The sequence below is a fragment of the Lolium perenne genome, chromosome 6 (genome assembly GCF_019359855.2).
Source record: "Lolium perenne isolate Kyuss_39 chromosome 6, Kyuss_2.0, whole genome shotgun sequence".
Lineage (NCBI taxonomy): Eukaryota > Viridiplantae > Streptophyta > Magnoliopsida > Poales > Poaceae > Lolium > Lolium perenne.
In genome coordinates, this window is record NC_067249.2 from 215,745,828 (window position 1) to 215,753,780 (window position 7,953).

Genomic DNA, 7,953 nt, shown 5'->3' on the forward strand with positions numbered 1-7,953 from the left:
CTCTTTATGACTGCAATGTGTTTTGTATCACTATTTATCTATGTGCTACTCTAGTAATGTTATTAAAGTAGTCTACTCCTCCTGCACGGTGTAATGGTGACAGTGTGTGCATCGTGTAGTACTTGGCGTAGGTTATGATTGTAATCTCTTGTAGATTCTGAAGTTAATTATTGCTATGATAGTATTGATGTGATCTATGCCTCCTTCATAGTGTGATGGTGACAGTGTGCATGCTATGTTAGTACTTGGTGTAGTTGTGTTGATCTATCATGCACTCTAAGGTTATTTAAACATGAATATCGAATATTGTGGAGCTTGTTAACTCCGGCATTGAGGGTTCGTGTAATCCTACGCAATTAGTGGTGTTCATCATCCAACAACAGAGTGTAGAGTATATCATTTATCTGTTCTGTTATGTGATCAATGTTGAGAGTGTCCACTAGTGAAAGTATAATCCCTAGGCCTTGTTTCCAAATACTGCTATCGCTGCTTGTTTACTGTTCTACTGCATCTGTACTGCCTGTAATATCACCACCATCAACCACACGCCAGTTGTAGCATCAAGCTATTTTCTGGTGCCGTTACTACTGCTCATATATATTCATACCACCTGTATTTCACTATCTCTTCGCCGAACTAGTGCACCTATACATCTGACAAGTGTATTAGGTGTGTTGGGGACACAAGAGACTTCTTGCTTTGTGGTTGCAGGGTTGCATGAGAGGGATATCTTTGACCTCTTCCTCCCTGAGTTCGATAAACCTTGGGTGATCCACTTAAGGGAAACTTGCTGCTGTTCTATAAACCTCTGCTCTTGGAGGCCCAACACTGTCTACAAGAATAGAAGCACCCATAGACATCAAGCACTTTTCTGGCGCCGTTGCCGGGGAACGAAGGAAAGCTCCACCATTTCCTCCCTCGTCAACCACGCGCCAGTCCTGGGCAGCAAGCACTTTTCTGGCGCCGTTGCCAGGGACGAAAGGTAAAAGGTACTCACACTCCGGATCTCGGCTACTGAGCTATTTTCCGCCGTTGTAAGTACTCGAAGCTATTTCCTTTAGATCCTGCAATTGCATCTTTTTGTTTCTTGTTTACAATAGTTAGGCATAATGGAAAACAACAAAAATATGAGAGATCTTTATGAACTTTATCTTGAATTAGGACATGATGTGTTTGAAGAGAGAATAAAAAAACCCATGGAACTTTATATGCATGCTAATGGGAATGTTATTAATATGAATGCTTTGAACACTATTGTTGCTAATGCTATGGAAAATTCTAAGCTTGGGGAAGCTGGTTTTGATGAGCATGATATTTTTAGTCCCCCAAGCATTGAGGAGAAAATTTACTTTGATGATACTTTACCTCCTATTTATGATGATTATAATGATAGTGGTCTTTTGGTGCCGCCTGTTATGGAGGATAAATTTGATTATGATTACAATATGCCTCCTATATTTGATGATGAGAATAATAATGATAGCTACTTCGTTGAATTTGCTCCCACTATTACTAATAAAATTGACTATGCTTATGTTGGGAGTAGTAATTATTTTATGCATGAGACTCATGATAATAATGCTTTATGTGATAGTTATATTGTTGAGTTTGTTCATGATACTACTGGATATTATTATGAGAGAGGAAAATATGGTTGTAGAAATTTTCATGTTACTAAAACACCTCTCTATGTGCTGAAATTTTTGAAGCTACACTTGTTCTATCTTCCTATGCTTGTTACTTTGCTCTTCATGAACTTGTTTATTTACAAGATTCCTTTTCATAGGAAGCATGTTAGACTTAAATGTGTTTTGAATTTGCTTTTTGATGCTCTCTTTTGCTTCAACTCTTATTTCTTGGAGTGCATCATTAAAACTGCTGAGCCCATCTTAATGGCTATAAAGAAAGAACTTCTTGGGAGATAACCCATGTGGTTATTTTGCTACAGAACTTTGTTTTATATTTGAGTCTTGGAAGTTGTTACTACTGTAGCAACCTCTCCTTATCTTTATTTTATTGCATTGTTGTGCCAAGTAAAGTCTTTGATAGTAAGGTTCATACTAGATTTGGATTACTGCGCAGAAACAGATTTCTTGCTGTACCGAATCTGGGCCTAATTCTCTGTAAGTAACTCAGAAAATTATGCCAATTTACGTGAGTGATCCTCAGATATGTACGCAACTTTCATTCAATTTGACCATTTTCATTTGAGCAAGTCTGGTGCCTCTTAGAAATTCGTCTTTACGGACTGTTCTGTTTTGACAGATTCTGCCTTTTATTTCGCATTGCCTGTTTTGCTATGCTTGATGGATTTTTCTATTCCATTAACTTTCATTAGCTTTGTGCAATGTCCAGAAGTGTTAAGAATGATTATGTCACCTCTGAACATGTGAATTTTGATTGTGCACTAACCCTCTAATGAGTTGTTTTGAGTTTGGTGTGGAGGAAGTTTTCAAGGATCAAGAGAGGGAGATGATACAATATGATCAATGAGAGTGAAAGCTCTAAGCTTGGGGATGCCCCGGTGGTTCACCCCTGCATATTTCAAGAAGACTCAAGCGTCTAAGCTTGGGGATGCCCAAGGCATCCCCTTCTTCATCGACAACATTATCAGGTTCCTCTAGTGAAACTATATTTTTATTCCATCACATCTTATGTACTTTGCTTGGAGCGTCTGTTTGTTTTTATTTTTGTTTTTGTTTGAATAAATGCTTGTGTGGGAGAGAGACACGCTCCGCTGGTTCATATGAACACATGTGTTCTTAGCTTTTAATTTTCATGGCGAAGGTTGAAACTGCTTCGTTAAATTGTTATATGGTTGGAAACGGGAAATGCTACATGTAGTAATTGGTATGATGTCTTGAATAACTTGATACTTGGCAATTTTTGTGCTCATGTTTAAGCTCTTGCATCATATACTTTGCACCAATTAGTGAAGAAATACATAGAGCCTGCTAAAATTTGGTTTGCATAATTGGTCTCTCTAAGGTCTAGATAATTTCTAGTAAAAGTTTGAACAACAAGGAAGACGGTGTAGAGTCTTATAATGTTTACAATATGTCTTTTATGTGAGTTTTGTTGCACCGCTTCATACTTGTGTTTGTTTCAAATAACCTTGCTAGCCTAAGCCTTGTATCGAGAGGGAATACTTCTCATGCATCCAAATCCTTGAGCCAACCACTATGCCATTTGTGTCCACCATACCTACCTACTACATGGTATTTCTCCGCCATTCCAAAGTAAATTGCTTGAGTGCTACCTTTAAATAATTCAAAATTTATCACCTCTGATTTGTGTCAATGTTTTATAGCTCATGAGGAAGTATGTGGTGTTTATCTTTCAATCTTGTTGGGCAACTTTCACCAATGGACTAGTGGCTTCATCCGCTTATCCAATAATTTTGCAAAAAGAGCTGGCAATGGGATTCCCAGTCCCAAATTAATTAACCTAAATAGACACTCCTCCATGGTATGTGATTGTTGGACGGCACCCGAAGGATTCGGTTAGCCATGGCTTGAGAAAGCAAAGGTGGGGAGGAGTGTCATCATAATAAAACTAAAATAAAAAGGCACTCCTTCATGGTATGAGATTGTTGGCAGGCACCCAAGGATTCGGTTAGCCATGGTTTGTGAAAGAAAGGTTGGAAGGAGTGCCACACAAAAATAAAATAAAATGGGAGCCGCTCTTTGAAGGTTTGTCTGGCAAGGGGGTTAGAGTGCCCACTACCATTCGTTGACAACAACAAACACCTCTCAAAATTTACTTTTATGCTCTCTTTATGTTTTCAAAACCAAAGCTCTAGCACAAATATAGCAATCAATGCTTCCCTCTGCGAAGGGCCATTGTTCTACTTTTTATGTTGAGTCAGTTCGCCTATTTCTCTCCACCTCCAGAAGCAAACACTTGTGTGAACTGTGCATTGATTCCTACATACTTGCATATTGCACTTGTTATATTACTTTACATTGACACTATCCATGAGATATACATGTTATAAGTTGAAAGCAACCGCTGAAACTTAATCTTCCTTTGTGTTGCTTCAATACCTTTACTTTGATTTATTGCTTTATGAGTTAACTCTTATGCAAGACTTATTGATGCTTGTCTTGAAAGTACTATTCATGAAAAGTCTTTGCTATATGATTCATTTGTTTACTCATGTCATTTACCATTGTTTTGGATCGCTGCATTCATTACATGTGCTTACAATAGTATGATCAAGATTATGATGGCATGTCACTCCAGAAATTATCTTTGTTATCGTTTACCTGCTCGGGACGAGCAGAAACTAAGCTTGGGGATCCTGATACGTCTCCGACATATCGATAATTTCTTATGTTCCATGCCACATTATTGATGATATCTACATGTTTTATGCATACTTTATGTCATATTTATGCATTTTCCGGAACTAACCTATTGACGAGATGCCGAAGTGCCGCTTCTGTCATTGTTTTTGGTTTCAGAAATCCTAGTAAGGAAATATTCTCGGAATTGGACGAAATCAACGCCCAGAGTCTTAGGATTGCATGAAGCTTCCAGAACACCCGAGAGCCGCCAGAGAGGGGCCACAGGGGGCCCACACATGGTGGCGGCGCGGCCCAGGGGGGCGCGCCGCCCTAGTGTCTGGTGGCCCTGCACCCCTCTCCGACGCCGCCTCTTCGCCTATAAGAAGCCCCTGACCTAAGTCTTCGATACGGAAAAGCCACGGTACGAGAAACCTTCCAGAGCCGCCGCCATCGCGAAGCCAAGATCTGGGGGACAGGAGTCTCTGTTCCGGCACGCCGCCGGGACGGGGAAGTGCCCCCGGAAGGCTTCTCCATCTCCACCGCCATCTTCATCACCGCTGCTGTCTCCCATGAGGAGGGAGTAGTTCTCCATCGAGGCTAAGGGCTGTACTGGTAGCTATGTGGTTCATCTCTCTTCCTGTGTACTTCAATACAATAATCTCATGAGCTGCCTTACATGATTGAGATTCATATGATGATGATTGTAATCTAGATGTCGTTATGCTAGTCAAGTGAATTTTACTTATGTGATCTCCGGAGACTCCTTGTCCCACGTGTGTAAAGGTGACAGTGTGTGCACCGTGTGGGTCTCTTAGGCTATATTTCACAGAATACTTATTCACTGTTATGGATAGCATAGTGAAGTGCTTATTTATATCTCTTTATGATTGCAATGTGTTTTGTATCACTATTTATCTATGTGCTACTCTAGTGATGTTATTAAAGTAGTCTATTCCTCTTGCACGGTGTAATGGTGACAGTGTGTGCATCGTGTAGTACTTGGCGTAGGTTATGATTGTAATCTCTTGTAGATTATGAAGTTAATTATTGCTATGATAGTATTGATGTGATCTATGCCTCCTTCATAGTGTGATGGTGATAGTGTGCATGCTATGTTAGTACTTGGTGTAGTTGTGTTGATCTATCATGCACTCTAAGGTTATTTAAACATAAATATCGAATATTGTGGAGCTTGTTAACTCCGGCATTGAGGGTTCGTGTAATCCTACGCAATTAGTGGTGTTCATCATCCAACAAGAGAGTGTAGAGTATAGCATTTATCTGTTCTGTTATGTGATCAATGTTGAGAGTGTCCACTAGTGAAAGTATAATCCCTAGGACTTGTTTCCAAATACTGTTATCGCTGCTTGTTTACTGTTCTACTGCATCTGTACTGCCTGTAATATCACCACCATCAACCACACGCCAGTTGTAGCATCAAGCTATTTTCTGGTGCCGTTACTACTGCTCATATATATTCATACCACCTGTATTTCACTATCTCTTCGCCGAACTAGTGCACCTATACATCTGACAAGTGTATTAGGTGTGTTGGGGACACAAGAGACTTCTTGCTTTGTGGTTGCAGGGTTGCATGAGAGGGATATCTTTGACCTCTTCCTCCCTAAGTTCGATAAACCTTGGGTGATCCACTTAAGGGAAACTTGCTGCTGTTCTACAAACCTCTGCTCTTGGAGGCCCAACACTGTCTACAAGAATAGAAGCACCCGTAGACATCAAGGATATGTCTAGCAAACCGAAAAAAAGAAAAGAAAGGCAAGCGGACACATCATACGATGAGCCAAAGTGGCACATAGTTCTTTCAGGAAAAAGAAACATCGTGGGAGTAGAGGACAAGACAGACATGTCAGAAGATTATAATAAGTTTGACGATATTCCACCCTTCTAGGTAAAAATTGACCCAAGCATCATCTTAAACAATGAAGATTGTCCATGGTTGTGTCGCAGTAAGAAGAAAGGGAAACAGACGAAGAAAACTCAGAAGACTAGCTAGCTACATATAGGGATCATAACTTGTGTATCTCAATATGGAAATCACTTTTGTGTAATGATGTTACTGTATGTAAGATATTAACAATGGAGATGGTTGGCTTGTTTTACTAGTTAAGTAGCTTTCACGGGCTTGCAGGGAAATTTTTCCAAGGCGGAACTTCCGAATATGCCATATATAGGGCATGTGCACCAAGGGCATATTCGACAAGTTCCGCCACGGGAGATTTCCCAACCCTTTCCCCAACATTGTTAGAGGAGATGGAGTCTTTCACGGGCTTGCAGGGAAATTTTTCCGAGGCGGAACTTCCGAAGATGCCATAGGGCGTGTGCACCAAGGGCATCTTCGACAAGTTCCACCACGGGAGATTTCCAAACCCTTTCCCCAACATTGTTAGAGGAGATGGAGTCTTTCACGGGCTTGCAGGGAAATTTTTCCGAGGCGGAACTTCCGAAGATGCCATAGGGCGTGTGCACCAAGGGCATCTTCGACAAGTTCCGCCACGGGAGATTTCCCAACCCTTTCCTCCATCCATGGTGATGAAACTCTCCATCCATGTTGGCTTGTTGAGATGCTTCCCATGGCGTATCGATGCTCCTTTTATAGGCACGGCACCGCTTCTACTTTGTCTTCTTCTTCCTCCGATAGGGCATCGTGCGCTACATACTTTATCTCATCGAGCAGGGCGTCCTTATCCTGCCGACAGCTTTAGTACCGGTTGCACCCACCAACCGGTACTAAAGGTTACCCACGCGTCCTTATCCCACCGACAGGGCGTCGTGCGCTACATACTTTATCTCATCGAACAGGGCGTCCTTATCCTGCCGACAGCTTTAGTACCGGTTGCACCCACCAACCGGTACTAAAGGTTACCCACGCGTCATTATCCCACCGACAATTTTGTTACATGACAGAAAAACACCTTTAGTACCGGTTGCACCCACCAACCGGTACTAAAGGTTTGCCTCTGTCTTCCCGCCTATTTTCTTCCCGCGCTTTCCACCGGTTCCCGCCTCTGTCTTCCCGCCATTTTTTCACTATATATATGTAGGCTTGGCCACCATTTACATATCACATCTAGACTCATATCTGCAAACCTCATCATTCTCTCCCATGGCTTCCATCGTATCTCTAACCCCCCGGGAGGCGGAGGCGCTTTGCGCCTCGAACTACCCCTGCCCGCCGGGCTACCGCGTCCCGACCGGCTGGTTGCTAAGCGTCGGAGGCGTACCGGTCCCTCCAGTCCCTCTAGGTGTGGCGCGCGAGATGGCCATCACGAACCACTACTACTTCGAGCTCACGCCAGAGCAGCGGAGGAATCCCCAGTGGCATCCCGACTACAACCCTACTTGGGAAAGCTTCTTCATCAATCGGCGTGAGAGGGCGCTTGCCAGGCAGGAGGAGGGCGGCCCGCCTCCTTCGAACTTCAACGAGGCCGGCCGTCGGCTGTGGTGGCGCGGCCGGACTCTCCAAGGCGTCATGGCCTACCGTGGCCCCCGCCTGCGCTACCCTCAATCCCAGCCCACGCGTGCTCTCCCGCCGAGGTTCGACTACCGCGACCCCGATGCCAGCGACGATGATGACGGCGACTACGACGACTACAGTGGCGACTACTATAGGGCTAGGCACGAGTATGACTGAATGACTCCAACA